At 39.6% G+C, this 20,719-nt stretch overlaps 1 protein-coding gene across 3 annotated transcripts in view; it reads right to left on the bottom strand.

Annotated features, from left to right (window-relative positions):
- Window positions 1-10,456, bottom strand: part of LOC111143064 (EYA transcriptional coactivator and phosphatase 3) — a 107,105-nt gene extending 96,649 nt beyond the window's left edge. For all 3 annotated transcript variants that reach the window (XM_022496511.1, XM_022496508.1, XM_022496510.1), the window contains exon 1: window positions 10,173-10,456. The gene's annotated coding sequence lies outside the window, so the exon portion shown is untranslated. The remainder of the gene's footprint in view (window positions 1-10,172) is intronic.
- Window positions 10,457-20,719: the final 10,263 nt, after the last annotated feature.

The raw sequence follows: 20,719 nt of genomic DNA on the forward strand, positions 1-20,719 counted from the left end.
CCTGTAAGTCCTTTGCAAGGAAAGCTGTTTTTAAGCCCCAGGACAATAAAACATTGAATGTCAATCACATCCTGTTAGCAAATACACAGAACTCATCATGGTCACAAATACTTTCAGGAGATCCAACTGTGCATTGTGAGTTATTAATAGCTAACATTTATGGAATGTTTTTTATGCCTCACTGTCCTAAGTACTTTACATGTATAACTCATTTAATCCACTCAGTAAGTCTTTGATAGGTACTAGTTATTATTATCACCATTTTACAGATGGGAAAACTAAAGTACAGAGAGGGACTTGCCCAGGGTTATTTACCTAGTAAGTCACCAACCTGGAATTCAAGCCCAGACAGCCTAGCCTCAAAGCCTTAGGTCTCAAACCACAGTTATGTGCCATTCAATACGGAACATCACAGGCAGCACTGATGACTTCAGAAAGCTGACCAAGCTAAAAATGCATGCTATGCCATGCCACACTCACAAGTAGCCAGAATGCACAAGCCAGATAATAATACTGATGCAGTTTTCTTCTTTATCCTCTCGTTCTCATTCTCCCGGGCTTCCCAAGTGAATGAATGAATAAAGTGAAGTGCTTTATTATTTTTTTTTAGATTTCTTTATTTATGTTGAGAGAGAGAGGTGGGGGGAGAGAAAGCACATGAGCACAAGTGGAAGGGGCAAAGGGAAAGGGAGAGAGAATCTCCAGCAGACTCCTTACTGTGTGTGGAGCCCCACACAGGGCTCCATCTCATGACCCTGACTGAGATCACAACCTGAGCTGAAACCCAAAGTTGGATGCTTAACTGCCTGCGCTACCCAGGCGCCCCAAGTGAAAAAAAGAAAAAAAAGTGCTTTAAACAGTGCCTGGAACATAAAGCGTTAGGAGGTGGTGGTGATAAACAGTAGGGCATGCTGCTGACACGGCCTCACTCTAATGGCTACGATATGCTAGGAACTGCTGGGACTTCTACTATCTTTTCCCCTCTGCGATTATAGGAAAGGAGTCCGGACAATACATAAACATACATGCAGTCCACTCTTCAGCCATATCACTTTCACCTGATCATCTACACAGAAGCAAACTTCTACACTCCTCAGTTCTCTTTTTTGGCTTACAGAGACTGGACTGGAGCCAGAAGAAAGCAGAATAAAGCAGCTTTGTAACCTTCTGACTAGTCGCCAAGAGCAGGAGCAGAGCTGGTGAAAAGCAACTTCAGCAACTTAAACTTTGACTATTATTTGGAATCTAGCAAAGGATTCCAACGATAGAAGCGCTGCATGTGACCAAGCGTTTTCAAGCTCCTGCTTCCGTATTACTGCGGTTCTAAAACTAGCGCGCCCAGACCAAGGAAAACACAGACGACAGCAATGACAATCAGGGCAATAGGGTCTCCCTCTCTCAATTGTTCTGCATAGTTACTTAAATCAAAAGCTTAACAGAATCAAGATACATTTCAGAGAAAGAAAATAACAAACCCAAACATTTCAATTACAAAAAAGACGATATTGGAAAAAATCTAGCAGTCATTAGAATTTTCCAAACTGCATTTTCCAAACTTTCCAAACGCGTTAATAAATATTATCTTACTAACTTAGTGGAGACCAACAGTTTTGAATGAAATACAATAAAACAAAATAGAATAAAAAATATTACAATTCATTACCAGTAGTAAGGATAATACTGTTTCACAAAACTCCTATTTACTTTTAAACATTAATATGTACAAGTACTGGATAATGTACATATGTGTATACGGACTCGGTAACAATGAAAAACTGCATTTATAGTGAGTCATGATTAAAAAAATTTGAAAGCCACTTTATCAGAATATAAAAAACTGGCCAGAGAAAAGGAGGAAAATACCCACTTCAAACTACACAGGAAATAACATTGAGTCTTGGTGGTTCTCTAAATTACAGTTTTTTCAAAGCAACTCTCTGAAAAAGAACAAAAAAGGAAAAGGAAACCATCTGCGTAAGAATTAATAGTTTAACAGAGTTATTCCAAATAGACAACAATTTCACAGAATGTGAGGTACCGAAACTAAATAAATATATACTAACAGGAGATACACAGAAATGAGATAAAACAAAGATTTTCAGTTCATCTAGCTATTAAATGCCACGCGAATACTAGAGACGGCTTCTTTTCTTTGCAAAAGCTCTCATTCTCACTCTCAAGAACTCTTATTCAGAGTTCATGTCTTGTTATCTAATCATGGATTCTGAATCGACAACAAAGATATGATAAAAAGTAAAAGCGGATTTGAAAAATTCAGTGAATTAATAACACACTGATTTCCAGGGCACTTTTTTCCTAAGTCATGTATATACCATTTTTTATCCTACAGTGTTCTCTAAATTTTGAAATTTTCTAAAAACCAAATCATATACACATTATTTTGGATTATGCCATCAATAAAAAGAGAAAGAAACTATCGTATCTAGTGGGAAAAAATTAACATCATTGTGCTAAATTAAAATTCCCTCTTATTTTGAAAAAAGGAGGAACAACAGGTGAATCTGACCTAAATCTTTTCAACTACTATGGAAACTAAAGAATAAAGTTCAATTCCACCTAAGAGCTAATCATTCTAATTTATTCCCATAGTAACAGTGCTGATAGCAATAAACAATTTTCTTAAATCCAGTAATTGCTACATTATTAAATTTCAGGTGAAAAAAAAAAAAAAACCACTGAAATTTTAGAAGATAAACTGATTATCAAACCCACATATAAAAAAGAGTTGTTTTTGAAATAAAAATTAAACATTTAAACCAAAGTAAAAAACATTCTAAATACCAATAAGTAAATCATCACAACAAAGCTTAGACTTTTCAGCTCCATAACAGTATTTTCCCACCAAAATGAAAAAAAATCAAGACTATGAAAAATGGTGTACTTAATTAATGTTTGAATAAATAAATGGGAGTTAATATGTAAGAAATAAAATAAGCAGTATCCCTAAACAAGTGTCTCTTCTTACCAGAAATAATACTGTAGTTTTTTCCTGTTAACCAGATCTCGTGATTCTCAATTGTTTTTTTAAAATACTCAGAAGAATCGCTTCGCATATCTCAGTCCCAGACTCTTACATTAAACTACCACCTGAACTGATGTAAAATCATCTCCTTCCCTTAGGACACACAAGAATTTTTATATTTGGGAATAATAAAAGAACAAAAGAATAATATTAATATGATTAATAATGTTCTAAATTACTATTTGCATTTTTCAATTTACAAAGGAATTAATTTGCAAAAGTTCTCTTTTCTAAGTAAAACTAAAAACACTTAATTTTGCACAAATTTCCAAATTTGAAAATGAGATATATCTAAGTCAGAAATTTCAGTTTTAGTTTTATTTCATATTTCAGAGTTGTTAAATTCATATTGGGGACACTAAGATTTCAGAGCTTGAGACTATTACATAAATTTGCTTAATATTTTGCACATCAAAGAAAGGAAAAATATTAAGATCTAGAGGTAAGACATGTTAATAATATAGAATGTATTGTATTAAATGTATTACCTTTTCTCTTAAAAACTCAAAAGTAACCAAATTCCATAAGATAATTTTTTTTTTAAGATTTTATTTGTTTGACAGAGCACAAGCAGGGGGAATGGCAGAGGGAGAGGGAAAAGCAGACTCCCTGCTGAGCCAGGAACCCAATGTGGGGTCAATCCTAGGACCCTGGGATCATGACCCAAACCAAAGGTAGACTCTTAACTGACTGAGCGACCTAGGTGCCCCAACAAGGTAATTTTTTAAGAGGGAAAGATCTGGTCTTGTTTTCCTTTCTTAATACATGATTTTTGCCTTCTAAGAAACATAGGAAATACAGGGTTTGCAATTTGCCTTAAGCCAGCATTGATAAAAAGACCATGTAAAACCCCTAAGGTAACCTCAACCTACAAAGGAAGAAATCACTAAACTAGTAGAACTCTGTACAAAAAGGTCATGAACTCTGAAGCCAGAGAGACTAAGCTCAAATCCAGCTCTCTGGCTAACTAGCTTTGTTACTTTGGGCAAGTTATGTAACTTCTCTGCCCTGGCTTCCTCTATTGTAAAATGGAGATAAGAACAGTACTTAACAGGGCTGAAAAGATTAAAGAGTTAATATATGTAAACCACTTGGAATAGTTCCTGGCACATAGTAAGAGCTATGTAAAGCTGCTTTAATGTTTACTGTTTTACCATTACATTTTTACAGTTCAGTTGTGAAGTTTCCCAAATGAAATTTATTTAATTGTACCTATAAAGAATAGGATTTTATATTAAACTGTGATGCAAATTAACACAAGAACCTTAAACTCAACTGATGAAAAACCAAAGTATTTTCAAAACAGAAAACCATAAAATCTAGCTTAAAAAATCATCTACCATTGTCACCGGTAAGAAGTAAGAAGTGACACTTAGGACTAAGGTTTATTTTAATTCAATTATGTTTTCTACCCCCTGCTGCTGCTGCTGCTGCTGCTGCTGCTTTTTCTGGCTACCCCCCATAATGGACATTATATTAAATCTTATAGTTTAATTCAAATATGTACAAAGAAAACCAAATTTAGGATTTAAGTGTATATGTCAGCCTTAATGTTACCTAGTTCACATGAACAACCTATATATATATTATTAAAATGGTACATAGTAGGCACCCAAAATAAATTTGCTAAAAGACATGTGTTACAAAGATTACTGCTAACTATTTTCTAAGGCAAATAAAAGCAAATATAATTAGTACAAATATTAACCAAGCTAATAAGTTAAAGTGTATCCAACACAATCTGTAGTAAGATCTTTAAGACATTAAGCACTGACTGCCTAGGGAGTATCTGTTAACTTACAGTAAGTCAGCACTATTTTTAAAATTTTTCTTTTTCCTTTTTTTTTTTGAATTTTCCACCCAAATGTTAGAGTTCCTTGTTTCAGTTCTATGAAAAATGCCATTGGAATTTAGAAAGGAAGTGCACTGATCCTATAGATTGCTTCAGGTGGTATGGACATTATAATAATATTAGTTCTTCCAATACATGAGCATGGACTATCTTTCTATTTATTTGCGTCGTCTTCAATTTTTAAATTCTTAGAGTTTTCTGTGCACAGATCTTTCACTTCCTTGATTACATTTATTAATTTTTTTAAAGATTTTATTTATTTATTTGACAGACAGAGATCACAAGTAGGCAGAGAGGCAGGCAGAGAGAGAGGAGGAAGCAGGCTCCCTGAGGAGCAGAGAGCCCGATGTGGGACTCGATCCCAGAACCCTGAGATCATGACCTGAGCCGAAGGCAGAGGCTTAACCCACTGAGCCACCCAGGCGCCCCTTGATTACACTTATTCCTAGACATTTTACTCTTTTTTTTTTAAGATTTTATTTATTTATTTATTTGACAGACAGAGATCTCAAGTAGGCAGAGAGGCAGGCAGGGAGAGAGAGGTGGGGGAAGCAGACTCCCCACCCAGCGGAGAGCCAGACGCGGGGTTGACGCGGGGCTCGATCCCAGGACCCCGGGATCATGACCCGAGCCAAGGGCAGAGGCTTCAACCCACTGAGCCACCCAGGCGCCCCCCCCATTTTATTCTTTTTGATGCCATTGTAAATGGGATTGTTTTCTCTCTCTCTCTTTTTTTAAAGATTTTATTTATTTATTTGACGGAGAGATACAGCGAGAGAGGGAACACAAGCAGGGGGTAGTGGGAGAGAGAGAAGCAGGCTTCTCACCAAGCAGGGAGCCTGATGCCTGGCTCAATCCCAGGACCCTGAGATCACCATCTGAGCTGAAGGCAGGCGCTTAACAACTGAGCCACCCAGGTGCCCCTGTTTTCTCTTTCTAATAGTTCATCATTATTGTGTAGAAATGCAGCAGATTTTTGTATACTGGTATTTTATTTTGCAAATTTACTTAATTCATTAATTCTAATAGTTGTCTATGGAAACTTTAAGTTTTCTACATGCAGAATTAGGTCACCTGCAAATAGTAACAGTTTAACTTATTCTTAGCAATTTGGATACACTTCTTTTTTCTTTTTCTGCCTAACTGCTGTGGCTAGGACTTCCAATACTATGTTGAATAAATACAGTGAGAGTGGGCATACTTGCGTTGTTCCTGATTTTAGAAAAAAAGGCTATCACTATTTCACTGTTGACTATGTTTGTGATGCGTTTGTCATATATGGTCTTTATTATGTTGAAGTATGTTCCCACTATTCCTACTCTGTTAAGAGTTTTTAATCTAATTTTATGATTTCAATGGGTGTTGAAAGGCTAGCACTATTTACACTTTTTATTTTCTAATTTAAAATACTAATACAGGGATGCCTGGCTGGCTTAGTTGGTAGAGTATATGACTCTTGATCTCGGGGTCGTGAGTTCCAGCCCCATGTTGGGTGCAGAGATTACTTTAAAAAGAAAAAGAAAAAGAAAAAGAAAAACACTACTACATATTTAAAAGGAGAAAATAGTAAAGATAAATTTTATGAAGCCCATATTTCTAATAACTTTTTAAATATACTATAAATAACAAAGAAAATACTCTCATTATTTTTACATTTAATAATTAGATACCCTAAAATTTAGGTTGATGGGACCAAATAAAAATATTGAGATGATGATGTGGTTGCCATTCCATTATTCACTATGTTCTCTGTCAATAAAACATATTCACAGCTTAAGCCATATATTCTGTATAAGAACATGCACCTGCATTTTTAAGTTAATTAGCAGATGGAAAGTCCACTATTTTCAACTTTATTCCAAATTAACTCCTTGATAAAAATGAATGTATAAGGAGAATAAACTATTCCTAATATTCTTAAATATACTTTGAATTATTTCTATTATTAAACTAGTCTATGTTAACTATTTTGAACTATTCTTCCTCCATTTAAAATACATTTCAGTTAAAATACCCTGCTGCTATATATAGAACATGAAGTCTTTTAGACAAACTACCAAAAAAGTTCTACCAGCCTTTTATCTGAAAGCAAAACAAAAAGAATGAAGTTATGAAGTGGCTCAGGCAGATCACGGAAACCATCACGCTGCAAGGTACAACTGGTAAGAACATGGAAGAGGGGTATTTGGTTCTCAAATTTTTAAAGCTACATTTCCTTAAAATATATCCCAGGGTTCAAGAATAAAAATTAACCATGTAAGAAAAGCACAGTAGCAAGTAAAATGAAAAAAATAAATAAATAAAATAAAGAACAACATTCAAAAATAAGTAAGCCAAATAAAAAGAGAAAACCTTGTAGGCATAAGCTAATACGCAGAAATTTATTTTAAATTGAGCCCTCAGGCGTACAAGCTAAGACTGCTAAACTAAAAGAGAAATTTTTATAGAAAACTGACAACAATTCCTCTCCTGAGCATTACAAACATACACTGAGTTATCTCTAGTGATATTTTCGTTTGTTTGTTTGTTTGTTTGGAAGTTAGATAAGACATGCAGGCTTTTCAGTAACTAGAAGGTCTGTTAGTATTGGGTAGGAAGACCAGGAGCACGAACACAATTGCTCCAACAAGACCATAGGACGTTCATTCCATGTAAAGGCTTTTACGCAGCATTTATATCATAATAAGCTAAAGTGATTTTGGAAGAAAGAGAGAGACTCCCTAAGACTTCTCAACTTCTATGTCTGCACAACACAACTTCTTTCTAGAGTCCATCTTTGAAGGCGAAATGACTGCAGCCTTCAATTTTATAATCTGTCACAAATTTCTTATCCTAAAACTCATTCCTGTGACACAAATGTATTGAAATGAACCACTAAATACTATGTTGTGCCCTCTGACCTACAACTTTGAGGGAACTAAAACCCACATCTGAGTGCATGCACAAAACTTCTTTATTTGTAAAAACTGACCTTGGAAAAATCACCAATTCTTAAAATCTTGATTTCCTTATTTGTAAAATGAAGGGGTAAGTTTGAGCTCTCTGGTTCCCTCCAGGTGTAAACTGAGAAATCCATCTAGGTTTAGACTTAGACATGCCCAAGAAATAAAAAGTTCAGAAATGAAAAAGTTTGAAAAAGGGCCTTGCATCAATTCAAATATAAGTCTATCTATGGAATTGCCCTGGCTAAAAAAAAAAAGTCTACAAACCTGGAGGTGAGAAAACATAGAGAGCCAGCCCATACTCACTCTCACTGGGATTAGTTTTTAAGGATGCAAAATGATGAGGCCAGGATGAACAGAAGCTAGAGTTTCCAGTATAGGTGCTGGGGAAGAGGTATGGGGAAGAAGCTTTCAAAAGGTCTTCCCTCAGCAGTTAGATAAGGCCTGAAAGCCAACCAGAAGGGTCCTTCTCTGTGGCTTCCAGGACGAATATGGCCACGCTCCAAAGTCCTTTGCTAAAAATAGCTGAAAGGAGCAGCTCAATTCTGGAATGAGCCAAGGTCTATGCTATGCTTGCATATGTATATGTATCATATAATGAGAGAAACTTTTCTATAACTCACCAGTCAAAAGTGAAGCAGACACTAAAAGCTATATTTATTCTGTTCACTTAAGTACTAAATTTCAGAGCACAATTTATATTTCAGAAGCTGCTCACAGAAAAACATTTGCAATCAAATGCTAGACACCACTAAAAACATCAGAAAAAAAAATAAAAATTATCCAAACCTGTGTCTCAAAAAACACCTCAGATTACAAAATTTGAGAAATGGGACACAAATCACTATGAAATCCAATCTCTTCATCTTAGAGGTGACTAAGAGCCATCACAGAAATTTAAGAAATTTAAAAGAAACCTAAGTCTCAAATGAGAAAAAGATGGTTTTAAGACTAATCAGTTAAGTGTCTCCTGGTTTGGCTCAGGTCTGATCTCAGTCATGAAATCCATCCTAAGCAGACTCCAATCTCAGCAGGGAGTCTGCTTGAGATTCTCTCCTCCCCACTGCCCTTCCTACTTCTGCTCCCCCATCTCTCAAATAAATAAATCTTAAAAAAAAAAAAAAGAGTAAAGTGAAAACAATAAAGAAAAGTAAAAGAATAATAGTCGAAGTAATAATGTAGTATAATGCCTGGCTTATGAAGAAATGGGAAGAAAAATAGAAAACTTGTCAATACAGGAAAAACAAACAATTCATGAGACTTAAGGATAAAGATACATATGCAAACTGAGTTCAAGCAAAGAAAATGTACTTTTGAAATTACTAACCGTGCATTCTTTAGCAGGAAACAAAATTTCAGTGATACTAAAATTTTTGGCAAAAAGCTTACAAATCTGGGGCTAAAAATCTCCCAAGAAACTCTGTCCTCTGTCATAGCAACTGTCCTGTAAGTAAAGCCTATGCAGAAAACAAAGGTGATCGTGCCAAGAATATCTGCACTTTTACCTCAGCCGTGCACATCCATTCTCACGGGAGAGAGAACACAAAAATGACAGGACGTCCTCATGGCCTGTCAGTTAACAAGACCACACAAGCCCCATCTCTAGCAGTTTCGTGTGCCTGCCACCTGTTAGCCCTCTCCAGAGAGAGCCCCCCGAACTGTGCTCCAGCAAAGAAATGGGTAAGCCTTTGTTGTTCCCTAACTACAGAAGCTACCAGAGTTGACTCTAACACAACGCCTCAAAGCAAAACTTCCTCCAGGATGGATAAATCGGCCCAGATTGGGACTTTCGCTAAGCCCTCCTCTAGCTAAGAAAAGGCGGGAGAACCCCAGGCGAAGCACAGATGTCACCTACTAGTCCCAGGAAGAGATAGGGGTCGAAGGTGATGGAAGTAGGGGGACGGGACCTAGGACCCCAGAAAGACAGTCTCGGTTTCGCAGTGGAGGAGGGGAAGCACAATGAGCAGGTGGGCCGTCCTGCTTCGGGAAAGAACGGCGAGACACCAGGGAGGTGTTAACAGGAGAGCCGGGCGAAAGCGAGAGGCAGTGCTGAGGGAAGAGCTGAGGCAAAAGGCAAGAAACCCGGGCTTGTAACCCGCGGATGAAGATGGGGAGACAGCAAGGCGAGAGGTGCGCGGGGACCGGCAAGGCTAAGGCGAGGTGAATGAGGCGAGGCCGGCGAGAGAAAAGGCTGAAAGTGAGGGAAGCATTGCAGGGACAAGGGACAGGCAAAGAGAACCCCCACCCACAGGGACCAAGACAGAACTTTTGACCCGTCCCCCTACAGGCTGCATTCGACCGGCCACATTCAGACCCTGTCTCGGCGGAGACTCACTCTAAGGCTGCAGAGGCCCCAAAGCAGGACATGGGTACTGGTCCAGACTCACAGCAGAACCAAGCGGATGGAGGAAACCGCGGCGTTAGCGTGACCCGGATGCGCATCCCTAGGAACCGGAAGTCAGGGGCCAGGGTCACCGCACAATCCACACCTCGTTCCACCAGAAGCCTCTGGGCGCATGTGTCAGGCCTCACGGGGCGGGGCGAGGAAGGATCTAGACCCCGCCCACTCCACCCTCCGAGAGCCCCGCCCCTGGTTACGGCTCGAGGGGAGCCTGGAAGTGGGTAGTGCGGAGAGGTGGTACTTGGTTGCCAGCGGGCAGTGGTGTTGTGGCGCAGCTGAAGCACAAGCAGCCCGGATAAAGAATATTTTAGCATTCATATTTTTAGACGGTTTTTTTTTTTTAGACTCGTGTAATGCCTGCCTCCCCAAAGCGATCGTGAAAAGAAATGCCGATGTATGTGACAGATTTAGAAAAACTGTGGGAGGAAGAATGGGTGAGAAATTCTGGAAGACACTGGTAGGGAGGCAAGTCCAGGGTGGTGTTTCAATCCCCAATATTAGCTTATTTCTAAAATTGTATTAATCTTATAATGACTTCTATTTCGTGCCCATTATTTTATGTCAGAAACAGTATTAATGCTTCGCTAACTTTAAATTACTGCCCAAATATGGGCAAGGAGCCAGAATGAATTCAGGTATTGCAGGGGCTTGAGATTTATTCAATTTGAGGGCCCTGTTTAAAAAAAAAAAAATCCAAAATTACAAATACAATATGAGGTATAAAAATGAATCTTTGAGGTGAGAAAAGAAATCACAAATTACAAATTTTAAAAACTTAACAACTACCACAAAATTCAGAAAAATTACCCACTATTTTTAAACTGCTTGATACACCTCTAAAATACTTTTTTTCTTTTTCTTTTTTTTTTTAATTAGGCTCCACTCCCAGTGTAGAGCCCAGTGTGGGGCTTGAACTCTCCACATTGAAATCAAGACCTGAGCTAAGATCAGGAGTTGGATGCTCAACTGACTGAGCCAGCCAGGCACCTCTAAATTACTTTTTTTTCTAAGTTTTTGGCTGTATATCCTTTGATCACCTCCTCCTATGACAACAATTTATTAAGTAATGTCATTTACTAAGATCCTTGACTCCTCTCTTGCACCCCCACATCGAATTCATCAGAGAGATCTTCAGAATCTGCCGTCAAAATTTGTTCAGAATCTGACCATTCACTGCCTCTCTTGGTAAAAGCCACAATGTGTGACTGCTCTTTTTTTATACCCTACTTTTCCATGATCTATTAACCCGGCAGCAAGCTTCTGTTAAAACTTTAAGCAGAGGGGGGCCTGGGTGACTCAGTGGGTTAAAGCCTCTGCCTTCCGTGAGGTCATGATCCCAGGATCCTGGGATCGAGCCCCACATCAGGCTCTCTGCTCGGCAGGGAGCCTGCTTCCCTTCCTCTCTCTCTGCCTGCCTCTCTGCCTACTTATGATCTCTGTCAAATAAATAAATAAAAATCTTAAGAAAAAAAAACTTTAAGCAGACCATGTCCCTTCTCCAATGGACTCCTCTTTTCTTTTTTTAAGATCTTATTTATTTTTTTGAGATAGAAAGAGCAACGGAGAGAACACAAGCCGGGGCAGAGGGAGAAGGAGAAGCTGACTTCCCACTGAGCCCAGCACAGGACTTGATCCCAGGACCCTGAGATCATGACCCAAGCTGAAGGCAGATACTTAATGGACTGAGCCACTCAGATGCCCCCGGACTACTATTTTCAAGTGAGAAAAAAAAAAAAAAAAAAGTCTTTAAACTGGTCTAGAAACCCCTCAACATGTGACACCTCCCTACTCCCCCAAAGTACTACTAACCTCATCTTCTACTCCCCATTGTCCCCCCCCCCCCCATCTCAAGGCATATTGGCCTCCCTGCTATTCCTCAAACCTGCACATAAACTCAGGCCCTTTGTGCTTGCTGATCTCTCTGCCTGGAATGCTCTTCCCCCAGATAACTGATCATTCACCCTGTCACCTCCTTACATTTTTGTTCACATGTTACCCTCTTCATGAGAACTTCCCTGCCACTGTATTTAAAACTGAGGCACCACCACCCTCCCTGCACCTCCTAGCCCAATTCCTCACTTATTTTTTTCTCAAATAACATTATCCTATCCAACAATTTGCTGGTCAGTTTGGTTAAATGTCTTTCTCCCACATATACACACCCAAAATGTAAGCTCCAGGAGGGCACTGGTGTCTATGTTTTGTTCACAGATGTATTTCGGCACCGAAACAGAGCCAAGCACTTTGTAGGTGCCCAATAAATGTTTGTTGACTGAAAAGATAAATTGCCCATTTACTTTGCTTTTGCTCATGTGAAACCATGCAAGCTGAGCCACCAGTTCCACTGGGGGGAGCCCATGAGTAACCACTGTGCTATTTCCCAGAACAGTTTTTCCTAAACCATATGCATGTACGGAATTCTAAAACAGGGCCAGAGAAAAGCATATACAAATGCCTCCCGAGAGCAAAGAATGTTGTACCTACTAACAGTAAAAACCCTCCAATATCATCACAGTCCCTTAAGAATAAAATCTAAAAAAAAAAAAAAAAAGAATAAAATCTAAGCTCTAATCTATGGTCAACAAGGCACTTCTTGACCTGTTCTAACTCTCAGATGTCATGCCTGGCCTCCCTTCCCCTTACATACAGTTCCAGCCATCCTGTCCTTTCTTCCTGTACAAACCAAGCTTTCTTACCTCAGAGCCTGCTCTTCTCCAAACCTTCCAATGACTAATTCTTTCTGCTACTCTCAATTAAATTCACCCCTGAAGACTTCCCACGGGCCTTCCCTGATCTCCTGTCTGCTGTCTAAAGTAGTTCCTGCATCCCCTTCCCATACCTTTTCTTCAGAGTCCCTATTAGTATCTGAAATTACTTTGTTTAATGTCTATCACTAGAAAGAAAGCGCCACAGGGATCTTTTCTTTTTTAAAGATTTTACTTATTCATTTGACAGAGAGTGCGCACAAGCAGGGGGAGCGGCAGGCAAAGGGGAGGAAAACAGGCTTCCCACAGAGCAACCAGCCTGATGTGGGACTTGATCCCACGACTCTGGGATCATGAACCAAGCTAAAGTCAGACCCCCCAACAACTAAGCCACCCAGGCACCCTTATAGGGGTCTTTATCTCCCTTGTTCACTGCTGAATTTTCAGTACTAGAAGAGTGATTGGCGTATAGTAGGTGCTCAATAAGTAAAATAAGTAATTACTAATATTTATTGAAGCTTTGCTCTGTCACTTACTGTACATAGTAAATATATGTGTTCTTATTTATTTTTCAATCATCCCAACAAACTTGGGAAGTGTTATGATTATCTCCATCTTACAGATGAGAAAACTGAGGCAAAGATAGGTTAAGGAGGGGCGCCTAGGGTGGCTCAGTCGTTTGGGGAGTCTGCCTTTGGCTTGGGTCATGATCCCAGCGTCCTGGGATCAGGCTTGTGTCCTGGGATTAGGCTCGGGTCAGGCTCCCTGCTCAGTGGGGAGTCTGCTACTTCCTCTCCCTCTGCCCCTCCCCCACCCCTGCTCTTGTGCGCTCTCTCTCTTTTAAATAAATAAACAAAATCTTAAAAAAAAAAAAGATAGGTTAAGGAACTTGCTCAAGACCACACAACTGGCAAGAAGCAAACTTAGGACTTGAACCCAGGTCTGTGTGACTTCAGAGACCATGATTTCTCTCAGACTACAGGAAGAGTTTACATAGCCATGTATGAATTCATTTTACTTAGTAGTTTCTGTTCTCTGATTTCATGAATCTTTTTTTTTTTTAAGATTTTATTTATTTATTTGACCGAGAGAAATCACAAGTAGGCAGAGAGGCAGGCAGAGAGAGAGGAGGAAGCAGGCTCCCTGCTGAGCAGAAAGCCCAATGTGGGGCTTGAACCCAGGACCTGGGATCATGACCTGAGCCGAAGGCAGCGGCTTAACCCACTGAGCCACCCAGGCGCTCCTCTGATTTCATGAATCTTTACTTGCCGTCACAGTCAATAGAAGTGGAAATGTTTATTGTTTGTTTGTTTGTTTTCCTGACCTACTGCACTACTCTTAGGGACAGAACTAATGAAATACACAAAAAAATATGGTTTTATTTGAGTTGGGTGTAAGTAGATATTTGTTACATTATTTTCTGTAGATTTGAAATATTTCAAATATTTCATTCAAAATTTAAGAAATGCTATTAAAGAATTAATTAAAGAAGAAAGGCTATTAAAATAGTCTAAAATTGGGATGCCTGGGTGGCTCAGTCAGTAAAGGGTCTGCCTTTGGCTCCGGTCATGAACCCAGAGTCCTGGGATGGAGCCCCAAATTGAGGTCCCCCAGGCAGGGAGTCTGCTTCTCCCTGTGCCCCTCCCCCTGCTCGTGCTCACTCTCTCTCTCTCAAGTAAATAGATAAAATCTTTTTTAAAAACTATAAAATACCTAAAAATATTATAGCCAGGTCTTTTTTTTTTAAGTTTATTTATTTATTTTTAAGTAACTTCTACACCCAATGTGGGGTTCAAACACATGACCCTGAGATCAAGAGTTGCATGCTCTTCCAACTAAGCCAGCCAGGTGTCTCTATAGCCAGATCTATCTAAACAAATAGAGATGCAAATCAAAACACAGGCCTAATCACACTGAAAGTGTCTAAAAATAAGATCTGTAAGTTATACATCTCCATTTTTAAAAAAACACAATGAATGTATGATCAGTGTTTTGTTAACAGTTTTCAATTAAAACTCTCCCCACTGATATATCTGAAGCACAATGGTCTGGGTTTTGTTTCTGTTCTCTTCTCTGTTGTGTTTAAGACAATATCTTATTATATACATGACAGTTGAACCTCTGAAAGCAATCTATAGTTGGTGGGATAAAAAAGGATTACTGTATGACCCAGCATTCCCATTTCTGAGTGTATATCCAAAAGAATTGAAAGCAGAGTCTCAAAGGGATATTTGCATGGCCATATTCATAACATCATTAGTCACAATAGCAAAGAATTGGAAGTACCCCAAGTGTTCATCAGCAGACGAATGGATAAACAAGATGTGATATATATGTATAACAACACTATGGAGCCTTAAAAAGGAAATCCTGTCTTATGTTAACAATAGGGATGAATCTTGGGCGGGTGGGTGGCTCAGGTGGTTAAGTGTGTGCCTTCAGCTCAGATCATGATCCCAGGGTCCTGGGATTGGGTCTGCATCGGGCTCCTTACTCAGCGGGAAGCCAGCTTCTCTCTCTGTCCCTCCCCTCATGTCATGTGCCACACGCATGGGCAAGTTCGCTCTCTTTTTCTCTCTCTCTCACAAAAATAGATAAAAATATTTTAAAAACAAAACAAAACAAAACAAAAAACAATAGGGATGGACCTCAAGGACATTACGCTAAGTGAAATAAGCCATTCACAAAAGGACAAATACTATATGATTCCATCTACGTGAAATATCTAAAGTTGTTAAATTCATTAATATGGAAAATAGACTAGTGGTAACCAGGGACTAGAGGGAGGAGACGGGGGAATTGTTGTTCAGTATACACTAAACTGTACACTTAAAATGGTTAAGATGGTAAATTTTATGATATGTGTTTCTTGCCACAATACTATATTTTCTAAAGAGCAATATAATATAGAACTACCCTATGATCCAGCAATCACACTACTAGGTATTTATCCAAAAAATACAAAAATACTAATGCAAGGGGATACAAGCACCCCAATGTTTATAGCAGCAGTAGCTATGATAACCAAATTATGGAAATAGACCATGTATCCGTAGATTGATGGATGTGTAAGTAAGATGTTACACACACACGCGTGCGCGCGCGTGCGTGAATATTACTCATCCATAATAAAGAATGAAATTTTGCCATTTGCAGTTACACGGATGGAGCTAGAGAGTATTCTGCTGACACAGGAACATGTCCATCATAGCCTATTGGTCAAAGCAGACATAGAGGACATACAGATAGACCCGGCCATTGTCAGAATAACTTAGACATATTGCCTCTTCTGTAGGCCATCTGATGTTCACCAGAAGAGCTCCTGAGGAAACCTTCATTTTGATGTGCAGCTACCTGTTTATTTAGCAGCTACTTTGTAATATACTAGGCTCTGAAAACACAGCAGAAAACAAATCAGACCGAACTCCTGCCCTTGTGGAACTCACATTCCAACCAATCTGTGGTCAGAAATGTTGTGTGTTTCACATGTTCAGCTGGGGCTCAATATCCATTCCCACTTCTCTCTAGTGAGCCTTCCTATACTGCGGAGGTGGGAGGGTTAAAGATGGCACCTCTCAGGCTCCCTGATCACTAGGGCTCTGGATGAAAACTAGGTATTGCCAGTTAGAGGCACTTGGGTCCAATTTACAAGAGAAATGAGAAAAAGGCCATTTTCCTTCACTTAGCTGTTTCTACTGGTCAGTAGGATCATCACTAGAGATGTGGAGGTTTTCTGTGGCAGTATCTCAGTTTCTATCTCCAGCTCCATGAGTCAGAAAGGTAGTTGTTAACAACAGAGACCAGGAAGGCAATTCCCCATTCTTAGCTTTCCGACTCCTGAACCTTGGTTACAGAGGTATGTTCTTGAGAGCAGTAACCCCCCAGTTGGCCTCCAGGCTCTCTTCTTCAGATTTTCCAATAGTTTCCTAAACATCTATTTTCCTAAAGTAATTCTTCTCTGCGTTAGACACCTAGAATGATTTCTTTCCTGTGGGGAACACTGAGAAGGGATAACATTAAAAGTGAAAATGCTCAGTACCCACTATCTCTGCCTTCTAGGTAAATCCTTCCATATTTGCCTGATGACTATATTAGAGTCCCTCACATGGATATCTGAGCACCTGAGGTCCTTGCCTTTAACACTCCCCCACACCCCAGATAGCCTGGAGTTCCAGACAGTTCTACAGCTTTCCAGCATCTGAGTGAACATGACCAGTCCTGGGAATCATTGGAAGCTTAGAAGACTCAGTTGCTGCAGTGAAGGGTCCCAGGGCACCATCTCAGCAGGAACTCTTTAGAGGGTCCCTCCTCTGCTGGGTCCCTCCCCTGCTACCACAGCAGTGTGCTTTCCAGCTATAGGATGGGAATAAGAGGGGTTCCTGGGTGGCTCAGTGGGTTAAAGGCTCTTCCTTCGGCTCAGGTCATGATCCCAGGGTCCTGGGATAGAGCCCCGTGTCAGGCTCTCTGCTCGACGGGGAGCCTGCTTCCCTTCCTCTCTCTCTGCCTGCCTCTCTGCCTGCTTGTGATCTCTGTCAAAATGAATAAATAAAATCTTTTTAAAAATAAAAATAAAATAAAATAAAATGGGAATTAGAATACTCTTCCCGATTCAAGGAGCTTTGTAGACTATACAGGACTACCTAGATATAAGATGCTACATATTATCTGGACCAGTGTTTCTTCAAGTATCGAAGTCTCCAAGACATTATTAGGGAGTGAGTGAAATAAAAATTATCTTAAAATAATACTAATTCAGTATTTCACTTTTTCACTCTTGTTCTCCCAAAAGTATGGTGCAGTTTCCCATGTTATTGCTCTGATGGCTAAGGAATATGTATTCAAATATGTGCTTTACTTTAAAAATTTCTGTTTTAATTTGTACAAGAGCAAATATTCATAGCTATAACCCATTTAAACAAAAGCTTTTGGGGTTCACAATAATTTTTAAGAGTGTTAAGGGATCCCAAGATCAAAACATTTAAGAACTGCTGACTTAGGCCATTGTGATACCCATTCTTATACTATCTACAACAGCCCCCACTTTAACCACTTCTGGGTGCCTATCTCCCACTCATGGTCATATCCCTGCCATGTCCAACACTCTTTTACCAGGATGCCTTTCTATTTTAATTAACACACTTGAGATAGTATCTTCTTGCACAGATGTCCAATAGCAGCTGTCTTGGCACAGCCTTGAAACTCCACATAATTGTGAGTGGGCAACAAGAGACCCAGAGACCAGCTCCTTCCCTTACTGGTACTGGATCATCCTTTCTGGCTGGATTCATCTAGAATACTTGGTTTCTGCCCTGCTTTCACTGTATTTAACATCAGTGTGACCCACTTTGACCTCCTATTCCCACTCTGGGTTCCCCTCCTGTTCAGGTGACCCCTTGCTATGGGGATCCTGGCCAGTTGCCCATAACCAAGCTGAGTCATCCCCAACCCTTATCCCTGTCCAATTCCAGCCTTCCCCTTCCCTTATTCTAGGCTAGAGATGAGTCAAACTCAAGCCTCTTGGAAGTTTCCTGCCAACCAGGGAATAGATTAATATTTGCTTTTAATTATGTCTGTGTCCTCCCCTAAGAATGCTATTATCTGTGCATTTGTATTCTGTTAGATTTAAACATAAAACATAAACAGTTAATTCTTGCTGATAAGGATGAAGGAGACTATTCATTTCTATGTTATACATGTCAGGCAAGTTTGCTGGGGTTGTTTTGTTTCTGTTTGTTTCTTTCTTCCTAAAGTGAGAATGTGTAGAGATTAAGAACAAAGCCTCTTTAGCGAGATTGTGTCTCTTCTCCCAGAATTTGCTGGCTCTCCCACTCATAGTTATACGATGACACCACACAGGTCAAATAGCCTTTCAGTACCTCTTATTTCTCACCTATAAAATGGAGATTTTAAAAAACACTTATTGAAGAAGAAGGAGGAAGAGGAAGGGAAAAAGCCCTTATCTCACAGAGCTGTATGAGAATTAAAAATATGTAAAGTGCTTGTAATTATTCAGATACATACTTATATAAATGATTAAAAATCAGAAAAGAATGGAGATATAGAAGCTATGCTATGAAGCTTTCATGAGTTTAGAAATGCGGGAAAAAATTGTAATATACCCTAAAATACTGATCTTTATAAGGAAACTCAAGAAGGTGAGAAGCCATTAATCCAAGTGCTTTGGAGAATGCTAGGCCCTGGGTTATCCATTCTCCTTTGTTCAGAAAGATAAGAAGGGGTGGTGCCTGGGTATCACAGGTTTGTGCTCAGGTCCTGATCTCAGAGCCATGGTGGGATCAAGCCGAGCATTGGGCTTCTTGCTGAGCATGGAGCCTGCTTGGGATTCTCTCTCTTCCTTGCCCTCTGCCCCTCACGCCTTGCTCACGCTCTCTCTCTCTCTCTCTCTCTCTATAAAAAAAGAAAAGAAAAAAGAAAACAGTGGTTACTCACTTAAAGTTGTAATCTATGTTTGTTATAGAAGGTTAATTTTATTCCAGCTTAGTGAAAATTTTTCTTTTTTAAAAAAAATATTTGGGGTGCCTGGGTGACTCAGTGGGTTAAGCCTCTGCCTTCGGCTCAGGTCATGATCTCACAGTCCTGAGATCGAACCTGACATCCGGCTCTCTTCTCAGCGGGGAGCCTGCTTCCCCCTCTCTCTCTGCCTGCCTCTCTGTCTACTTGTGATCTCCCTCTCTGTCAAATAAACGAATAAAAAGAAAATCTTTAAAAAATTTTATTTATTTATTTGAGAGAGAGAGTGTTTGCAGGAAGGATTAGAGGGGGAGGGAGAGGAAGGGCAAAAGAATCCCAAGCAGACTCCAGACTGAGTGGGGAGCTCGATCCCACAACCTTGCCACCATCACCTGAGCTGAAACCAAGAGTCAGATGTTCCCCTAACTAAGTCACCCAAGCTCCCCTTAGTTTAGTGATAAATTAAGCCACTAATTATGACCTTGCTGAGTTAGATCTAATTAACTTGACCAGTAAAGAAGTCTGGGCAGAGGTGTCTGGGTGGCTTAGTTGGTTAAGCGTCCCATTCTTCGTTTCAGCTCAGGTCATGATCTCAGGTTCAAGAGATCAAGTTCTGCATTGGGCTACTCACTCACCAAGGAGTCTGCTTGAGATTCTCTCACTCCCTCTCTGCCACCCCCACCCCCGCTGCTTCCACATGTGCTCTCTGTCTTTCTAAAATAAATAAATAAATAATTTTTTAAAAAGTCTGGGCAGTTTCTCTTAAATTTAGTAATACATCCAACTACATGCCTTTTTGTGAAAAAAGTTCTAAGAAAATAAATATAAGACTCTAATATATTAAAATTAGTTTATGTGCTGTCAAGGCAAATATAGTGACAGATTAATTTTAAAAAGCAATGCAGAGGGACACCTGGGTGGGACAGTCAGTTAGGCATCGAACTCTTGGTTTCCGCTCAGGTATGTTCCTGGGATCATGAGAGTGAGGCCTTTCCCAGGAAGCGGAGTCGGCTTCAGATTCACTCTCCCTCTCCCTCTGTCCTTCCCCCCCACCCCCTGACTCTCTCTCCCTCTAAAATAAATAAATAAATCTTTAAAAATAAATAAAAAATAAAAAGCAACATAGAGAATAAGATTCTGTTACATGCTACAACATGGATGAACCTGTAAAACATTACACCAACTGAAATAACCCACACATGAAAGAACAAATATTGTATGATCCCACTTGATGAATTACCTAGAATAGGCAAATTCACAGAGACAGAAAGTAGAATAGAGGTTATTAGAAGTTGGGGGAAGGGG

Source organism: Enhydra lutris, unplaced genomic scaffold (genome assembly GCF_002288905.1).
Source record: "Enhydra lutris kenyoni isolate GAN:26980312 unplaced genomic scaffold, ASM228890v2 scaffoldscaffold9, whole genome shotgun sequence".
NCBI lineage: Eukaryota > Metazoa > Chordata > Mammalia > Carnivora > Mustelidae > Enhydra > Enhydra lutris.